Source organism: Phyllobates terribilis, unplaced genomic scaffold, assembly GCF_046119375.1.
Source record: "Phyllobates terribilis strain yellow unplaced genomic scaffold, ASM4611937v1 Scaffold_86__1_contigs__length_6382490, whole genome shotgun sequence".
Taxonomy (NCBI): domain Eukaryota; kingdom Metazoa; phylum Chordata; class Amphibia; order Anura; family Dendrobatidae; genus Phyllobates; species Phyllobates terribilis.
Genome location: NW_027362846.1, coordinates 4,779,054 through 4,799,903, shown reverse-complemented (window position 1 = coordinate 4,799,903; position 20,850 = coordinate 4,779,054). Strand labels below are relative to the sequence as shown.

At 46.1% G+C, this 20,850-nt stretch overlaps 1 protein-coding gene across 1 annotated transcript in view; it reads right to left on the bottom strand.

Moving 5' to 3' along the window:
* LOC141197713 (gastrula zinc finger protein XlCGF66.1-like) overlaps positions 1–20,850 on the bottom strand; it is a 243,860-nt gene that overhangs the window by 192,589 nt on the left and 30,421 nt on the right. The gene's annotated exons all lie outside the window — the stretch shown is intronic.

Here is a 20,850-nt window from a genome sequence, read left to right as displayed (position 1 = left end):
ATATGATTAAGAAAAAACTCAAAAGTAAGATAGAATACACATGCAGGTAATATACACTAGTGGCCAAAATTGAGGCAACACCCTCAAGATTTATGAATTTTTAGCATTTTGCCAATACAAATCCAAATTTAATGAATGTTTTTGATTTCACAGTAAAGTTTTTAAGTAGAAATTACAAAATCTCATATAGAGACACAATATTAGCAGGAAATTTGTTAATTTGTCAACAAATTGGACACTATTGTCACTCAGATGACTGTGGGGGAAAAGCCATTTATTTGTCCTATTTTTTTATCTAACGCTAAAATGTTAATACTTAGTTGGATAGCCCTTGGCCTTGATAACGGCCTGGCATCTACGTGGCATGCTATCTACCAGTTTGTGTAAATTAGATGGTGTGATGATATGAAACCATGATTTGATGATGGCTGCAATGAATTCCTGCTTGTGTGAAGCCCGCTGTTTTGACACCGCTCTTTTGAGCCGAGCCCAGAGATTCTCAATAGGATTGAGATCTGGGCAGTTTCTTGGCCAATTCAATAGCTGGACACATTTGTCTTTGAACCAAGAGAGACATTTTTTAGCTGTATGGCATGGGGCTCCATCTTGCTGAAAAATAAACTGTATCCCTTCACCAAATACGTCACGTGCCGAAGGAATGAGTTTAGGCTGAAGGACTTCCTTGATGCACTTTTCAGCATTAACTGTTCCTTCAATTACCTGCAGCCTACCACCTCCATCTGTGGATATGCGGCTCCATACCATAACACTCAGAGGAGGCTTCATGGTGGGTACTGTACATTCTGGCAAGCAATCCTCTCCAGGTCGACGTCGAACGTAGTGGACACCGTCGCTGTCAAAGATGGATATGCGTATCTTATCGCTCCATAAAACATTTCTCCATTGTTCAATGGTTCATTTAGAATGTTCTTTGGCCCCTGCAGACGTTTCTGACGCTGTGAGGCATTCAAAAATGGCTTTTTACCTGGTATTCTGGCTCTTAACCCCACGTTTACCAATCGTCGTCGAATCGTCGTTGAAACACTGTCTCTCCAGTGTTGACAAGCTCCTTGTTGATGTCAACAGCAGTTGATTTCCTGTTATTTAGGGTGATTCTACAGGTGCTGAAGTGGTGTGAGGTTTGATAATAGACCCAGTGGAATACAGAGCAGTCATCAAGTTCCTTTACTTGAAAGGCCGCACACCAAAGGAGACGTTCGATGAGATGAAAGAGGTTTATGGTGATGATTCCGCATCATATGATGTAGTCAAGAACTGGCATCGTCAATTGAAATGAGGTCAGACTTCGGTGCAAACCGCTCCAATTCCAGGGCGACCCCACTCTGCTATTGATGAACACACCATCCAGCAAGTGAAGTTTGCCATTTTGGAAAATCGCTGGGTAACCATTCACCACCTAGCCCAAAATGTCAAGATTCGTTTGGGGTTCGTGAAAAAAAATCATCCAAGACCATCTTCACATGCATAAGGTATCCCCTCGCTGGGTTCCCCGGCTGCTCACACTTTTTCAGAAGCAGGAACTAGTCGTATGCTCTCAGGCTCTATTTAAGATGTGCCATGGAAACCAGGAGGACTTTTTCAACAGACTCATAACACAGGATGAAAGCGGGGTCCATCAATATGATCCTGAGGCTAAGGCCATGGCCCCACTATCAGTATTTGGTCAGTATTCAGTCAGTATTTTTTCTCAGGAGTGGGACACAAAACCAGGAGTGGGTGATAAATGCAGAATTGGTGACTTGTTTCTATTCTACCTTTTCTCTGATTGTTCCTCACCTGGTTTTGGCCCCCACTCCTGAGAAAAAATACTGACCGAATACCGATGGTGGGGTCGTGGCCTAAAGTCCAGTCGATGCAATGGAAGCATCATGACTCACCGCCTCCAAAGAAGGCACATGCCCAACCCTCGGCAGGCAAGGTCATGCTCACAGTATTTTGAGACCAGCAAGGAGTAGTATTGATGGATTTCCTAGCAAAGGGTACCATGATCACTGGGGCATAACATGCTTCACTGCTTTGGAAATTGCAGGAGGCCATCAAAACCAAGACACGTGGCATGCTCACCAAAGGTGTTCACCTTCTGCAAGACAATGCACTAGTTCACAACTCACATGTTGCCCAAATTGAAGTATGCTCCTTTGGCTTTGAAATTCTACCGCAGCCCCCTTATTTACCTGACCTCGCACCATCAGACTTTTACCTCTTTCTAAAAATGAAGTTATTTTTGAAGGGCAAGCATTTTCCAGATGATGAGACTCTGATTTTCGAAGTCACAACGTGGCTTTTGGAGTAACCTGTTGACTTCTACAAGTGAGGTGTTTACAGTTGCTTAAAGAGATGGGAGAAGTGTGTGTCCCTAGGTGGCACCTATGTAGAGAAGGACTAATAACTGTGCCAAGTTTCATAGCTCTCAGTCCACAGGAAGTGGGTCAGGGGAAATCTTTAATGAACGCCCCTCGAATATCTATACAGATGGAAAAGTCATAAAATAACTGCAAAGCATCCAAAAATATGTACATCTTACTGCATATAGGTCAAGAAGGTATAAACCAGTGTTAAGGTAATAAGAAAAGAAAAGACATAGGGTTAAGATAGCCAGGTGTAGTTATCATTGACCTATGTTAGATATATATGGCGATGTGCAGGTATATGTAGATATGTGCAAGCATCCTATAGAAACAGTATGGTGCAATAGTGCATGGATGCTTATAAAACACGCCGGTGCCACCGGGTGATAAGATAGTAACAATCATTCATATGAATTGAACACTGTGTATCGTTTGCAATATACCTGTAAGGAGACCAGTGGGGACTTGCCACAAGGATGCTCCCACCCCGACGCATGTTTCGGCATCTGCAGTCTTCAGGGGTGGCGTCATCTAAAAAGAGGGAAGTTTAAAAAGGGAGGTCATCCAATAGAAAAAGGCGTGGACGTGGCTTGTCGCTGACTCATACAGGAGGTTTGTTCAAATGAGCTATTATACTCCTCCAGTAGATCATCCCCTTCCAATGAAGCACGGTTCATTACTTATTACCACTCTCAGGCCAACAGAATGAGGAACTGTCTTAAAAGAGCATGGCCAATTTTACTGGCTGACCACACTTTAGCCAATTACCTCACTAAAGAACCGAGCATTACTTTCCATCGCTCAAAAAAACTACGACACATTTTAGTTACCAGCCATTATCAAAATCAACCACATACTTTCTTGAATCAAACCCAACTTCATAGGGGATGCCTACCTTGTGGTCGATGTGTAGCTTGCCCTAACATTGATCGCACAAAATCTTTCACAACTCTTCTGGATCCAAGATATATAACATTAATCATTACATCACTTGTGTTAAGAAAGCAGTCATATACTACGCTGTCTGCCCCTGTCCCAAAATATATGTTGGACTCACCATGCACCAACTCAAGGTTCGAGTGAGGGAACACATTAGTGGAATAACTGAAGCTCAAAAAAGAAAATTAGATATCACTACTCAAAACGATAACAAAACATTTTAAAATGTTTTATAACTGTGATCAATCTTTATTGAGACTGCGAGGAATTGACAAGGTCATTTCTTCAATACGTGCATGAAACATTTGCCAAATTCTGGCTAAAATGGAAACAAAATGGATATGGACTCTCAATACTACCCATCCCCATGGCCTAAATGAGAATATCAGTTTTGCTCCCTTTCTTTGACCACTTTGTCATCCAGCTATGATCCAAATTGTTATTTTATAGTTTTTTAATTGTATATCTGCATTTCTTATATGTCCTTTGTAAGTATATACTCTCTTTGGTATCTAGTTTTTACATTTTAGGTTTAAGTTTTAGATTTCGGTCATATGTATTTATGTATTCATACTAATGTATTTATTTTTTTCTACTATTTTTTACATAATAATTTCATATCTATAATGTATTCAACATTTCTCGTGGATTCCTGTATTATACAACTTTGTCCTGGTTTTATGCTTACATCTATAACATGGACATTAATCCATTTTTATATGAGGTGTTTATATACATGTGGATATGTGAGCACATATCCACATAGTCTGCAGGAGTCTGCATCTGAATACGTTGCTCATAGACTCATCTTCCATAACGCTAATTCTCCTCTCATTTACCGACACTTAAATCGGCATTAGCAATACTGCAGGAGATATTCATTACACGTGACATGAGAAATAACTACTTCATAATGAGGATGACATCTTAATCTTCTATTGCGGCTCCAGAAACATATTTGGCCAGAGTCCGTCACTGACTACATCACCACCCGTCTATATGAATGTTTCCCGTCTTCCCCGGACTGTAATCTTCTATCACGTTAGATCTCATGTCTGATTCACACACTGAAGTTTGAGGCATTTATAAAAGCTTTTTTGTTACCACAAACACTGTGGACAGAAATTATTTGATATCAACGTCTCCATGTACAGTGTTTTATGGGGTTTATTTCTGGCCTTAGGCTTTCCTATATTACAAGAATAACACCAGAAAAAGCAGCTATTAAAATGTTTCCCAAGGAGGAATGGGACAAAAGTGTACATAATAACACAAACCTGACAGGGAAAACAGACATGGATAAAAGAAAACTGCAATCATACAAACAACCAAATGGAAATCAAGGGAACACTAGGAGGGACAAACCAAATGGGTAGAGGATTAGGATAACACACAATACCAAATCCACACAGATACTGTATCTCCGGAAACAACACCAACTGACGGCTACTAATTCAGACTACTCCTTCAACACCAAACCAGGAAGTTGTAACTATCACCAGCAATTCCCTAGATTCCAACCAGATTTATCTAGATGTGAGGTGTGAAAAGACCAGAACAACCTGATTACGTGAACATCAGACACTGGCACCCACATTCTTGCCTCAGGACCGTAACCTTTCCAATGTACTAAATATTGAACAGACTGGCGTACCAAGTGATAATTGATAATCTTAGCTATCTGGAATTCCAGATTCCCATTAACAATAACTGAGGAAGGTGGTGGTGGAGATGGTTCAGAGGAAGCGATATATGTTTTGAGAAGTGATGGGTGAAACATATTATGGCTCTTGAAAGTGGGTGGCAAAGCAAGGCGAAACGCTACTGGATTGATGATGGCAGCTATCTTATAAGGGCCGATGAACCTGGGCCCCATTTTCCATGAAGAAACCTTCAACTTAATTTCTTTCTAGGACAACCACACTAAATCACCAACACACTGGTCCAGACCCACCAAGTGTTTCTGATCAGCCTTACTCTTATATTTGAACCCCATACTCCTAAATTTATTAAGAACACCTTGCTACAGTGTTGTAATAGACAAAGAAAAATGTTCCTCCTCAGGTACTCTTGAAGGACCTATTCAAGGTACAGAATTGAGGATGAAAACCATATTCCCCAAAAAACGGGGTCTTGCCAGTAGATTCATAACAATGGTTATTCACCGCAAACTCCGTTACAGGTAAATAAGAAACTCAATCCTCCTTATTTTCAGAGACAAAGCACCTGAGATAAATTTTAAGATTCTGGTTCACTCGTTCAATTTGCCCATTAGACTGTGGATAAAAGGCGGAAGAAAATGAAAGATGAATCCCTAAGCGAGAACAAAATGCTTTCCTAAATTAGAAATAAATAGAAACCCCAGGGTGGAAATAATATCAGATGAAATCCCATGTAATTTCACAATTTCTTTAATGAAAATTTGTGCCAAAGCCTTGGCACTCGGTAAAGCAGGTAGCACGATGAAATGAGCCATTTTGCTGAATCTATGCACCTCCTGCTGTTACCTGCTGACACGGGTTGATCAGTGATGAAATCTACAGACAAATGAGTCCATGGTCAGCAGGGAATTGCCAAAAGTTGAAAAGCCCTGGGTGAACGAGTATGTGGGGTCTCAGAATGTGCACAAGTACTGCAGGCAGCTACATAATCCCTAACATTCTGATGCACCCCGGACCACCAAAAAAGATGAGTAAGAAGATCTGTGGTGGCTTTACTACCAGGATTTCCAGCCAGGACCGAATCGTGATGTTCACTGAAAATTCTAAGACAGAGGTTCACAGGGACAAACTGTTTACCTGAAGGACAGGTAGCAGGGGTGTCCCCTGAGGCTTTAGAACCTCCTTCTCCAGATCAGAACATATAGTAGCAATAACTACTCCTTTCTGTAATATAGGAACTGGCTCGCAATTACTTCCTCCCCCCTGGAAAACAACGAGTCTAGACATCAACCTTAATCTTCTTATACCCCGGCCTACAAGTCACAAAAAAGTTGAATCTGCTAAAAAACAATGACCATCTTGCCTATCTAGGTGTCAGACGTTTAGCAGATTCCAGATACAAAAGATTTTTATGATCGGTGATTACCATGTCCAGATGAAATGCCCCGTCCAAAAAATGATGCTATTCCTCAAAGGCCAGCTTTATTGCCTAGAGTTCCATCCCCATGACCAATGTCATAGTTCTTCTCGGTGGCCAATTTTTTTGGAAAGTATGCACACAGACGCCATGTACTTGGAGATAAACCCTGCGACAATACAGCCCAACCCCCACCTCTGATGCGTCAACCTCCATAATGAATGGCTGAGTGACAACAGGCTGTATGAAGAAATGTTTAGCTTCTGCGACAATTCTTAAAGTAACAAATGCCTCACAGGCCGGACTGGACCATTTAGAAAAGTCCGCCCCTTTCCTGGTCATATCCATAAGCGGTTTTGCCACTGCCGAAAAGTTTTTGATGAACTTACCGTAATTATTAGCGAAATCTAAAAACCTTTGTAAAGCTTTTAAGTTCTCAGGAAGATCCCAATCCAGAAGCGCCTGGACCTTTGCTGGATTCATGCGAAAACTGGTGGATGAGAATAAATACCCCAGAAAAGGCATGTCCTGAACTTAAAATATACTTTTCTCTGATTTGACATACAATTTATGTTCCCTGAGTATTTGTAAGACCTGCCTGACCTGTACTGGATATGACTCGATGTGCAACGAATAAATCAATATGTCATCCAGTTAGGCTACCACAAATCTACCTGCCAGATGACGGAAAATATAATTTACAAAGTACTGAATCTAAGGGGTAACATTTCTCCTTGCGGAGAGTGACATGTTAAGCATGTCACTGTGAGAAGACTTTTAAAGCCGCAATGCTCCTCTGGAAAATATGCAAATTGTCTCTTCAGAGAGAAAGAGGACCAGAACTCTAGTGCCACCTCCAGGAAGTAGCAATCCTAAAAGTCAATAGTGACCCTTTAACGACCTTATCACACGACTTAGGATATAAGCCAGAACCAGAAACTCAATTTTGTCGACACTGTGTTTCGGGGTACTGCCCCTCGTCAGTGAGTTCTAGTCCTCTTCCTCTTTGGAGAGACAATTTGCATATTTCCCAGAGAAGCATTGCGTCTTTAAAAGCCTCCTCACCATGACATGCTTAGCATGTCACTCTCCGCAAGGAGAAATGTTACCCCTTAGATGCCGGTCTGACGGCTCTCACTCACCCAGACAAACCAGAACTCACACTTTGCACTGACTGGGGGTAGTACCCCGAAACACAGTGTCTGCAAATTGAGTTTCTGGTTTATATCCTAAGTCATGTGATAAGTCTCGTTAAAGGGTCACTATTGACTTTTAGGATTGCTACTTCCTGTAGGTGGCACTAGACTTCTAGTCCTCTTCCTCTCTAAAGAGACAATTTGCACAAAGTACTAAAAAATGGTGGGAGCATTAATCAGCCCAAATGGCATAACAAGATTTTCGTAGTGTCCTTCTGATGTATTAAAAGCAGTCTTCCACCATCCCCCTCCTTAATATGATGAGATTATAAGCCCCCGGAGGTTCAGTTTGGAAAACCACTTAGCCTCGACGATCTGATTAAAGAGATCTGGAATGAGAGGGAGAGGATACGAATCCCGAACAGTGATCTGATTTAATTCTCGGAAATCAAAGCAGGCATGTAATCCCCCCCATCTTTTTTCTTAAAGAAAAACCATGCTGCAGTGGGAGATGAGGAGGGTCTGATATGACCCTTTGCCTGACTTTCAGTGATCTATTCCTTTGTGGACTGACTCTCCGGACCTGAAACGCTATATAACCTGCTCTTAGGCAACTTGGCCCCATAAATTAACGCGGCTCCGCTCCGTACACCTCGTACACATGCGGCTCCGCTCCGTACACCTCGTACACACGCGGCTCCGCTTCGTACACCTCGTACACACGCGGCTCCGCTCCGTACACCTCGTACACGTGCTGCTCCGCTCCGTACACCTCGTACACGCGCTGCTCCGCTCCGTACACCTCATACACGCGCGGCTCCGCTCCGTACGCCTCGTACACGCTCGGCTCCGCGCCGTACGCCTTGTACATGCGCGGATCCGCTCCGTACGCCTCGTACACGTGCGGATCCGCTCCGTACACCTCGTACACGCGCGGCTCCGCTCCATACTCCTCGTACACACATGGCTCCGCTCCGTACTCCTCGTACACACGCGGCTCTGCTCCGTACTCCTCGTACACACGCGGCTCTGCTCCGTACACACGCGGCTCTGCTCCGTACACCTCGTACACACGCGGCTCTGCTCCGTACACCCCGTACACACGCGGCTCCGCACACCTCGTACACGCGCGGCTCTGCTCCGTACACCTCGTACACACGCGGCTCCGCTCCGTACACCTCGTACACACCCGGCTCCGCTCCGTACACCTCGTACACACGCGGCTCAGCTCCGTACACCTCGTACACACGCGGCTCAGCTCCGTACACCTCGTACACACGCGGCTCCGCTCCGTACACCTCGTACACACGCGGCTCCGCTCCGAACACCTCGTACACACGCGGCTCCGCTCCGTACACCTCGTACACACGCGGCTCCGCTCCGAACACCTCGTACACACGCGGCTCCGCTCCGTACACCTCGTACACACGCAGCTCCGCTCCGTACACCTCGTACACTCGCGGCTCCGTACACCTCGTACACTCGCGGCTCCGTACACCTCGTACACTCGCGGCTCCGCACACCTCATACACGCGCGGCTCCTCTCCGTACACCTCGTACACACGCGGCTCCGCTCCGTACACCTCGTACACACGCGGCTCCGCTCCGTACACCTCGTACATTCGCGGCTCCGCTCCGTACACCTCGTACACTCGCGGCTCCGCTCCGTACACCTCGTACACGCGCGGCTCCGCTCCGTACACCTCGTACACGTGCGGCTCTGCTCCGTACACTCGCGGCTCCGCTCCGTACACCTCGTACACACACGGCTCCACCCCGTACACCTCGTACACGCGTGGCTCCACTTCGTACACGCGCGGCTCCGCTTCGTACACGCGCGGCTCCGCTTCGTACACGCGCGGCTCCGCTCTGTACACCTCGTACATGCGCGGCTCCGCTCCGTACACCTCGTACACGCGCGGCTCTGCTCTGTACACTTCGTAGACGCGCGGCTCCGCTCCATACACCTCGTACACACGCGGCTCCGCTCCATACACCTCGTACACACGCGGCTCCGCTCCGTACACCTCGTACACACACGGCTCCGCTTCGTACACCTCGTACACAAGCGGCTCCGCTCGGTAGACCTCGTACACACACGGCTCCGCTACGTACACCTGGTACACACGCAGCTCCGTACACCTCGTACACACGCGGCTCCCCTCCGTACACCTCGTACACACGCGGCTCCCCTCCGTACACCTCGTACACACGCGGCTCAGCTCCGTACACCTCGTACACACGCGGCTCCGCTCCGTACACCTCGTACACACGCGGCTCCGCTCCGAACACCTCGTACACACGCGGCTCCGCTCCGTACGCCTCGTACACACGCGGCTCCGCTCCTTACGCCTCGTACACGCGCGGCTCTGCTCCGTACACCTCGTACACACGCGGCTCTGCTCCGTACACCTCGTACACACGCGGCTCTGCTCCGTACACCTCGTACACACGCGGCTCTGTTCCGTACACCTCGTACACACGCGGCTCTGCTCCGTACACCTCGTACACACGCGGCTCCGTACACCTCGTACACACGCGGCTCCGCTCCGTACACCTCGTACACACGCGGCTCAGCTCCGTACACCTCGTACACACGCGGCTCCGCTCCGTACACCTCGTACACACGCGGCTCCGCTCCGTACACCTCGTACACACGCGGCTCCGCTCCGTACACCTCGTACACACGCGGCTCTGCTCCGTACACCCCGTACACACGCGGCTCCGCACACCTCGTACACGCGCGGCTCAGCTCCGTACACCTCGTACACACGCGGCTCCGCTCCGTACACCTCGTACACACGCGGCTCAGCTCCGTACACCTCGTACACACGCGGCTCCGCTCCGTACACCTCGTACACACGCGGCTCCGCTCCGTACACCTCGTACACACGCGGCTCCGCTCCGTACGCCTCGTACACACACGGCTCCGCTCCTTACGCCTCGTACACGCGCGGCTCTGCTCCGTACACCTCGTACACACGCGGCTCTGCTCCGTACACCTCGTACACACGCGGCTCTGCTCCGTACACCTCGTACACACGCGGCTCTGCTCCGTACACCTCGTACACACGCGGCTCTGCTCCGTACACCTCGTACACACGCGGCTCTGCTCCGTACACCTGGTACACACGCAGCTCCGTACACCTCGTACACACGCGGCTCCGCTCCGTACACCTCGTACACACGCGGCTCAGCTCCGTACACCTCGTACACACGGGGCTCCGCTCCGTACACCTTGTACACACGCGGCTCCGCTCCGTACACCTCGTACACACGCGGCTCCGCTCCGTACGCCTCGTACACACACGGCTCCGCTCCTTACGCCTCGTACACGCGCGGCTCTGCTCCGTACGCCTCGTACACACGCGGCTCTGCTCCGTACACCTCGTACACACGCGGCTCTGCTCCGTACACCTCGTACACACGCGGCTCTGCTCCGTACACCTCGTACACACGCGGCTCTGCTCCGTACACCTCGTACACACGCGGCTCTGCTCCGTACACCTCGTACACACGCGGCTCTGCTCCGTACACCTCGTACACACGCGGCTCTGCTCCGTACACCTCGTACACACGCGGCTCTGCTCCGTACACCTCGTACACACGCGGCTCCGCTCCGTACACCTCGTACACACGCGGCTCCGCTCCGTACACCTCGTACACACGCGGCTCTGCTCCGTACACCTCGTACACACGTGGCTCTGCTCCGTACACCTCGTACACACGCGGCTCCGCTCCGTACACCTCGTACACACGGCTCTGCTCCGTACACCTTGTACATACGCGGCTCTGCTACATCCACACTGTAAACCCCTCCTGACCCCACACATAAACTTCAGCTCATCCAGCACCATGACAACCAGCACAGCAGAGTCCTGCATCCACTGAGGCCCCTGATCATGTGACCCCTGACTCCTCCCCTCCTGTGACCTCATCACAGCTCCTGTGCGCACAGAGCAGCCATATATGTGGTGGCGGCTCTGCAAGTGGAGGTATGTGGAGACCCCATTACTGGGCGCAGGGGGCATTAACCCCTTCAGCACGGAGACTCTTTTGGGGTCTCTGTGTGGTGTGAACAGTGAGGTAACAGCTGTGGACAGAATGCGGCTTCGCTGGTTCCCGTCATTTGATCAGTATGTAAGTTTTTGTTGGTTCAGTCATATGTACAGAGGACGCTCGCTTTCCACATACATATCTACTATAAATTGATGAAAAAGTTGCCTACATGGTAAAATGTGGTTTGAACCCTGTCTGATCATTATTTTGTAGGTGTAGAAGTCCATAGCTGATATTTTTTATTGCTTGGCCTAGCCGTGTCGGGATCAGTCTGCGTTAGATTAAAGTGACGGCCATCTTGGCCATTGTAAAACATTATTGTATATTGCAGAGCATCATATTATTTGTGTTTCTGTAATACGTTGAAGATTTTCTCTTCGTCGCTGAATAATTAGATCTCAGCTTAGAAAGTCCTGTCTCTTCACAAGAATTTTTCCAAAAGTGACTGGCAACATACACTAAAATACACACATATAAATGTTTTATTAATTCGAACATTCAAGTGACTCCTCTCAGACTCAAAGAAGCCTACCCAGACTATTGCAACCTATGTTGGAGGAAATGCGGGAACAAATGCAACATAATGCATAATTTTTGGACCTGTCCAAAAATAAAAAATATTATGGAAATAGATTTAAGACTTTCTCTACAGTTTGGGGAAGGAAAAACTACACATGACTCCACAATTATCTCTTTTATCTTTAGAGATAGATACTCTCCCCCCAAAAAAATCAAACATCTTTCTATACACATTGTTTTCAGTAGTTAAACTTCTTATTGCTGCTAAATGGAAAGCTGTTGACATACCTACCATAATCAATATTTTGGAAAAGGTCACTCATCATAATACCTTTGAACTTGCTTTTGCCCTCAAAAACAACTCTATATTAAAATATGAATCGAAATGGTCACTATGGAATTCTCACTTTTCTTCCCATGCGGAATTAGCTACTCAAATGTTAGACTAAAATTCTTCCAGTATGATCAAATGATTACATGATCTGATTTTCTATCCTTGTTATCAATAGTAAGTTTTAAGGTACCGTCACAATTAGCGACTCTACAGCGATCCTGACAACGATACGACCTGGCAGGGATCGTTGCTGCGTCGCTATGTGGTCGCTGGTGAGATGTCAAACAGTCAGATCTTCCCAACGACGCTGCAACGATACGGCGACCCGTAGTGCCCTGTATAACGAATGCACTCCTATATGTCTCAGTTCTGAGTCGCCAACTAGGTCGTTAGTAAGGTGTCAAACGCACCGATGCATGCTACCCAGCGGGACCTCAACGATCAAAAAAGGTCCAGGCCGTTCTGACACGACCAGCGATCTCACAGCAAGGGCCTGTTCGCTGCTATGTGTCAAACGTAGCGAGATCGCTACTGGGGTCGCTGTTGCGTCACAAAACTTGTGACTCAGCAGCGATCTCGCTTAAGCCCCCGTCTCACATAGCGAGATCGCTAGCGAGATCGCTGCTGTGTCACGGTTTTGGTGACGCAACAGCGACCTCACAAGCGATGTCGTTATGTGTGACACTTTGCAACGATCAGGCCCCTGCTGTGAGGTCGCTGATCGCTGCAATGTGTCCTGGACCATTGTTTGGTCGTTGCCCTCCCGCTGGTCAGCACACATCGCTGTGTGTGACCAGCGGGACCAGCGATCAGGCTGGTAACCATGATAAACATCGGGTTACTAGGGGCACACGCGCACTTAGTAACCCGCTGCTTATCATGGTTACGAGCCTGCTAAAGTGAGCGGTAACCTCCCGCTCACTGTAGCAGAGTGGTAACCATGATAAACAACGGGTTACTAGGTGCGCGTGTGCCCCTAGTAACCCGATGTTTATCATGGTTACCAGCCTGCTCCTGCTTCAGCAGGCTCGTAACCAGGAGCAGGACATCGTGGAAAGATTCTTTTCACGATGTCGCTGCTCCCCTGATCATTGGAGAGCCTGCCTGTTTGACAGCTCACCAGCGACCACATAGCAACGCAGCAATGACCCCCGACAGGTCGTATTGTTGTCGGGATTGTTGCAGCGTCGCTAAGTGTGACGGGGCCTTTATACTATGATTCTTTGTGTGAATTATTATCTCGGAAGACTAACTTCTTCTTTCCCCCCTTTAACTTCCTTTGCCCTTCTTACCTCTATCTTCCCTCTCCTATTTACCCTTCCCTATATCCATCTCCCCCTCCCTTTACTCCAAGTTTTTTCTCCCTTCCCATATCCTTCCTAGCTTCTTCCTAGCTTAGCTTAACTTTGAAGTAAGTTATTATTATGTTTTTATTTAAATAATAAGACTCATTGTTTGTAACTTTATTATATATGTAAATTCCATATATTGTTGTCTATTTGAGGATTTGGATGGTTGTTTCTCCCAGGGCTGTGGAGTCGGTAAGCCAAACCTCCGACTCCAACTCCTCAATTTCCATGATTCCAACTCCGACTCCACGACTCAGACTCCCTCATACACGGCTCATGTTTAAGTGATAAATTTACTGTAGCACAGATTCATCTCAGCTAAAAGTCTAGACCCTTATATCAGGAATAGGACAGACATTTATAGGACATTTCATAACTTTCCCAAATTCTTATGAAAAAAATATTCCCCACAAACTGCATTGAACTACTGTACCCAATTTATTACATATTTTAGGAGTTGAAGTCGGTCCATTTTATACCGACTCCGATTCCGACTCCACCATAATGGACACCAACTCCATGACTCCGACTCCACAGCGCTGGTTTCTCCTCTCTCCAGAATGTTAAAAACTCCTTAGTAAAAATTATTGAAACAGAAAGTCCTGTCCAACCATTACAATAGCTACTTCATTAACACTGAATTAAATCGCCTTTTGTGCTCACAAACCGGTGTCTTGTCTGCTCTTATTACTACCTGATATTCACTTGGCATTCTTTCTAAGGCTGTTTTAAAAAGGTTTACTAACTGATTGTGTAGATGAAAAAATCTTTGCAAATTCAAAATAATGTCTTCTTTTTTTTTTGTCTCGGGTATAGCTTCACAACGTCGATCAGCTTACATCTGTTTGGCTCTCAAAAAGTAAATTTGTAAAAATGTTGGGTCTTCATTTGCTACAGGAAACATCAAACCTATTTTGTGATGTGGCATAAATCCTTCATCCTCAAGTCCATCTGTCAAAACAAAGGATGTTTTCTGGACCGATGAATTGTATCTCCCTATACTTTGCAGAAAATGCTTGGACTCAGGAGTTGTTCCCGACATGTATGAAAGAATTGATTTGGGAGGTAGACTTAAAGGTGGCAAACTGACTTTGCTATTTGAGCACCACATACCAGGCGATTCCAAGTTAAACTTTTTTGCTTGACAATGTTTACATATTACGTCCATTTTGCTTATTATGACTTTCAGATCTGACCTATAGTCCTAAATTGGGTCATAGTGAATGAAACGCTTCCAAACTCAAGTCAGCCTTCCTACGTCTTTGCATAAATTGCATATGTTGTATGCGGTAATTTTAACGACTTTCATTTTTGTTCAGACTTTTCCGCATCCCTTGATTCAGTCTGTCTCATCCGTTTCTCCTGAAGACAAAGTTGCCGTTGTTCAGATGTTTCAGCTGCCTTTGATTCAGCCTGTCTCATCTGTTTCCTTTCAAGCCGGGACTCAAGTTTTTCACTTGTCTCAGATGTTTGAGACCATTTTGCTTTCTTAGGCTTTGGATTAACTTGCCCAATAGATGGTTGTTTTTTGGGCAGCATTTTAAAAAACAGTTGAGATGACCTTCTTTTAATCTTAATTATCCAGACTTCTAAATTCAGTAGGCCCGGAGAAATACACTATTATTTTTATGTTGATTTTTGAATTTATGTGTTTCTTTCTGTGGGGCAAGAAACATGGACTTTTGTCATAAGTTTGAATGTTGACTTCTCTTGTAGGTTGAGTTGATATTCGTTAATTGATGAATAACTGTTATTTACATCTTATAGCAGCTCCTATAGCTTATTGTACTGTTATCTTTATCTGTTATCAGGGTCATTTAACAATGCTGTTTGCTAATATGCTAATTACATATTGAACCAGGCCAGCTAGCTTGTTGATCTGCAGAGTAATGGAAACCAAACTATGCAAATTGATTAAATGCTTAAACAATAGGACATGAGCCCCTGCCATCCCACCTGCCCTATGAATGATGAGAAACATCTTTACAAAATGACAGCCAAGAGAGACTCTGAGAGGCAGAGTAACTCTTCATAACAGCAGCTTGGTAGCATGGCTCCATCCAGAGGGACACAGATTTGGATTCTACAGGACGCCAGCCTTAGGGAACACGGCCCTGGCTGGAAGGATACAGGTCTGCTCCATTGACTATCACTGAACCCATGGATACATTTGGGGAAACCAGCTTGGGACAACGAGGTCACCTGAAACCCATGGAGATGTTTGGGTTAGCCAGGTTGGGATCCACTGGTTGCCTGGAACACATGGATACGCTTGGAGAAAGCCAGGTTTGGGCCCACCGGTCACCTGGTTCCATGGATATGTTCGGAGAAGCCAGGTTGGGACTCTTGGGTCTCCTGGCCACGTACCTCAAAAGACTGTCGCCGGGCCAGCGGAAGGGTGAGACTCAGTAATTTGCACCATCTTGAGTACTTGCTGGGACTGTTCCATATGTTTATTGTCTGTTTGGTGGTTCAAAAAAGTATTGCCACACTGTTTTACCCTTATTCTATATATGTTGTCTGAGTATTATTATACCCACGGAAAACCCCGTGTCTTCACAACAGTTCTTAGTATTATGACCGTTAGTAATCACCTCACACTGATCAGAGATCTAATAGGTGAATATATAAAGCAGAAAATGTGTGACTGCCTCACAGTCAGACTCTTCTAATTGTCCATAGCAGCCAATCAGAGCTCAGCTTTCACTTTACTTCAGCAGTTTCAATGCCGAAAGCTGCACTCTGGTTGCTATAGGCAACTAAAGCGCTCTTACTGTGAGGTAATTCTCATAAATGAGGCCCCAGTTACTTTTGCAACAGCCGTTGCTATAATTACAGACTTTAGACCAACTTATCAGGTAGCCCCACCTTAGCGACTATATGGTTGCTGTCCCTTTTTTGAGAGCGATTCTTTAGATGCAGTCTCTAATTCTTTTTAGACCATTTGGGCAAAAACTGTGGTTTTCAACACTCAGACACCCATTTTTTCATTTATTTCTATAGAGCCTAAATTCTGGGGACAAATCTTGTCAAGGGGGAAAATTGAATTTCATGTTTGCAGTATTTTTAGTCTGATCTTAAAGACGGGCCGCGCAAAATTTCACTCAGACCGGGTGAAAAATGTGGTTTTGTATTCAAGAGGCTCAACACACAGATTTACTGTTTCAATATATTATACACTGCTCAAAAAAATAAAGGGAACACTCAAATACCACATCCTAGATCAGAATGAATGAAATATTCTCATTGAATACTTTGTTCTGTAGAAAGCTGAATGTGCTGACAACAAAATCACACAAAAATCATCAATGGAAATCACATTTATTAACCAATGGAGGCCTGGATTTGGAGTCACCCCCAAAATTAAAGTGGAAAAACACACTACAGGCTGATCCAACTTTGATGTAATGTCCTTAAAACAAGTCAAAATGAGGCTCAGTATTGTGTGTGGCCTCCACCTGCCTGTATGACCTCCCTACAACACCTGGGCATGCTCCTGATGAGGCTGAGTATTGTGTGTGGCCTCCACGTGCCTGTATGACCTCCCTACAACACCTGGGCATGCTCCTGATGAGGCTGAGTATTGTGTGTGGCCTCCACGTGCCTGTATGACCTCCCTACAACGCCTGGGCATGCTCCTGATGAGGCTGAGTATTGTGTGTGGCCGACACGTGCCTGTATGACCTCCCTACAACGCCTGGGCACGCTCCTGATGAGGCTGAGTATTGTGTGTGGCCTCCACGTGCCTGTATGACCTCCCTACAATGCCTGGGCATGCTCCTGATGAGGCTGAGTATTGTGTGTGGCCTCCACGTGTCTGTATGACCTCCCTACAACGCCTGGGCATGCTCCTGATGAGGTTGCGGATGGTCTCCTGTGGGATCTCCTCCCAGACCTGGACTAAAGCATCCACCAACTCCTGGACAGTCTATGGTGCAACGTGGCGTTGGTGGATGGAGCGAGACATGATGTCCCAGATGTGCTCAATCGGATTCAGGTCTGGGGAACGGGCGGGCCAGTCCATAGCTTCAATGCCTTCATCTTGCAGGAACTGATGACACACTCCAGTCACATGAGGTCTGGCATTGTCCTGCATTAGGAGGAACCCAGGGCCAACCACACCAGCATATGGTCTCACAACGGGTCTGAGGATCTCATCTCGGTACCTAATGGCAGTCAGGCTACCTCTGGCGAGCACATGGAGGGCTGTGCAGCCCTCCAAAGAAATGCTATTCCACACCATTACTGACCCACTGCCAAACCGGTCATGCTGAAGGATGTTGCAGGCAGCAGATCGCTCTCCAAGGCGTCCCCAGACTCTGTCACATGTGCTCCTGCTTTCATCTGTGAAGATGGCACCAGTGCCGACTTTGCCAATCCTGGTGTTCTGTGGCAAATGCCAAGCATCCTGCACGGTGTTGGGCTGTGAGCACAACCCCTATCTGTGGATGTCGGGCCCTCATACCATCCTTATGGAGTCGGTATCTAACCGTTTGTGCAGACACATGCACATTTGTGGCCTGCTGGAGGTCATTTTGCAGGTCTCTGGCAGTGCGCCTCCTGTTCCTCCTTGCACAAAGGTGGAGGTAGCGGTCCTGCTGCTGGGTTGTTGCCCTCCTACGGCCCCCTCCACATCTCCTGGTGCACTGGCCTGTCTCCTGGTAGCGCCTCCAGCCTCTGGACACCGCAAACCTTCTTGCCACAGCTCGCATAGATGTGCCATCCTGAATGAACTGCACTACCTGAGCACCTTCTGTGGGTCGTAGAGTCCATCTCATGCTACCACGAGTGTGAAAGCACAACCAACATTCAAAAGTGACCAAAACATCAGCCAGAAAGCATTGGTACTGAGATGTGGTCTGTGGTCCCCACCTGCAGAACCACTCCTTTATTGAGTGGGTCTTGATAATTGCCAATAATTTCCATCTATCGTCTATTCCATTTGCACATCAGCAGGTGAGATTGATTGTCAATCAGTGTTGCTTCCTAAGTGGACAGTTTGATTTCACAGAAGTTTGATTTACTTGGAGTTATATTCTGTTGTTTAAGTGTTCCCTTTTATTTTTTTGAGCAGTGTATATATATATATATATATATATATATATATATATATATATATATATATAACATAAATACTGTAAAATAATAAATCTCCTCATATGTTTCCCTTATTATCTCCAGTAATTGTATTATTACACAGGATTTTTATGATGTTACATCGGCTCATCATCTTCTCATTCAGATCTCTACAATATCGAATGCTCTCAGTGAAGATCTTCTATAGAAGAGAATTTTCTTGATTTACCCATCAAAGATGGATATGGACAGAGACAAGATGGCGGAGAGGATATTCCACCTCACCCTAGAGATCCTCTTCCGGCTTACTGGAGAGGTGAGAGATTCTGATGACGTCACATTACATCATTCTTATCTATGGGAATAACAGATGGACAGAACTGGAGAGGTGAGGACTCTGGAAATGTCTGGAGTGAGATTTATTAATGTGTCTCTCCATAACCAGGATTACACAGTAGTGAAGAAGACCTCTAGTGAGCGCTGTCAGGACCCTGTGTCTGAGGGATGGGGAAGACCCCTGAGCCCAATCACGAGGCCCCCACCTCACCCCCTGATACATGAGGACATCAATGCCCAGAAGATCCTAGAACTCACCTACAAGATGATTGAGCTGCTGACTGGAGAGGTGACACTGCTGGGAATGCTGGGACATTATACAGTAACGCTATGAAGGGATCGGGGGGGGTGACGGTATCATTGTATGTGTCAGGTTCCTATAAGGTGTCAGGATGTCGCCGTCTATTTCTCCATGAAGGAGTGGGAGTATTTAGAAGGACACAAAGATCTGTACAAGGACGTCATGATGGAGGTTCCCCAGCCCCTCACATCACCAGGTAATAGACAGGACTAAATACACACGGCCTATAATTATCTGTATGTAAAGAATGAATTCAGTCCCTGTATGTGTTTCCTCCAGATCTATCCAGTAAGAGGACAACACCAGAGAGATGTCCCCGTCCTCTTCTTCCCCAGGACTGTAAACAAGAAGACCCCAATGTTCCTCAGGATCATCAGGTAGATGGAGAGAAGGTGTCATGAGATCTCCACTATGATGTGTAGACGGCTGTGAAGGTCTTGTGCTCAGTCTTGTTTTATCCACCAGTATTATATGGTTTATACTTGTATAATGAGAACGGTGGAGATGGCAGGATTAGAGCTGATCATAGATGGGACTTCTCCATCTGTCTGTGACTTTTACAATATTTGTTTCAGGGTGAAGATCTGCCCCATATTAATACTACAGAGACATATGTGAGGGGCGATGAGCGGTGTAAGGAGGAGATTCCTACATATGACTACCCAGGTGAGTAGTGACCACTAAATGCAGAGAAGTCACAGATTCTTCTCAGTCACCGGCTGTGGCTACGTTATTAGTGGTGTAGTTCGGCCGTATCACAATCGTGTGATCACAATTTTGCCTATAGACCACAAGATTCTCTTCCACCAAAAACTGTTCAAATGACTTTGGGCATTGAAAGCCCTTTTCTATAGAACTTAAAACCTGGAAGATCCATCTACCTAAATTAGAAAATATCCAAAAAGAGTCGGTCCTTATATGCGCTCTTCCATAAATATATAACCCAAAATTAGAAAATGGAATCAGAAGCAGATACAATAAAAAATTCTAATTTTATTACAATAATTAATAATAATTGTATCTTTTTGAATCATGTTTGGTTTTATTTGAATTATTGTAATGAATTTTTTTATTAAATCTGCTTCTGGTTCCATTTTCTCCTTTTGGGTTCTAAATTAGAATATGTAACCTGCCCAGATCTATAAACATCAAAGCCAAATGACAGAATGGGCTGACAAGTGAGAAAATCACCTGAAGAAAAATATTATGATGGGCCTGTAAGAGAAAGCGGAGGGTAATGATGCTGTTGGCTTCCTAGAACCCTGATATCTTATTGGATGAATCTACCTTCTCTCCCTTCTGTGCTGCTGAATGTCGTCATATGGTCCCTACAAGACCAGGTCCAGTCTTTCTG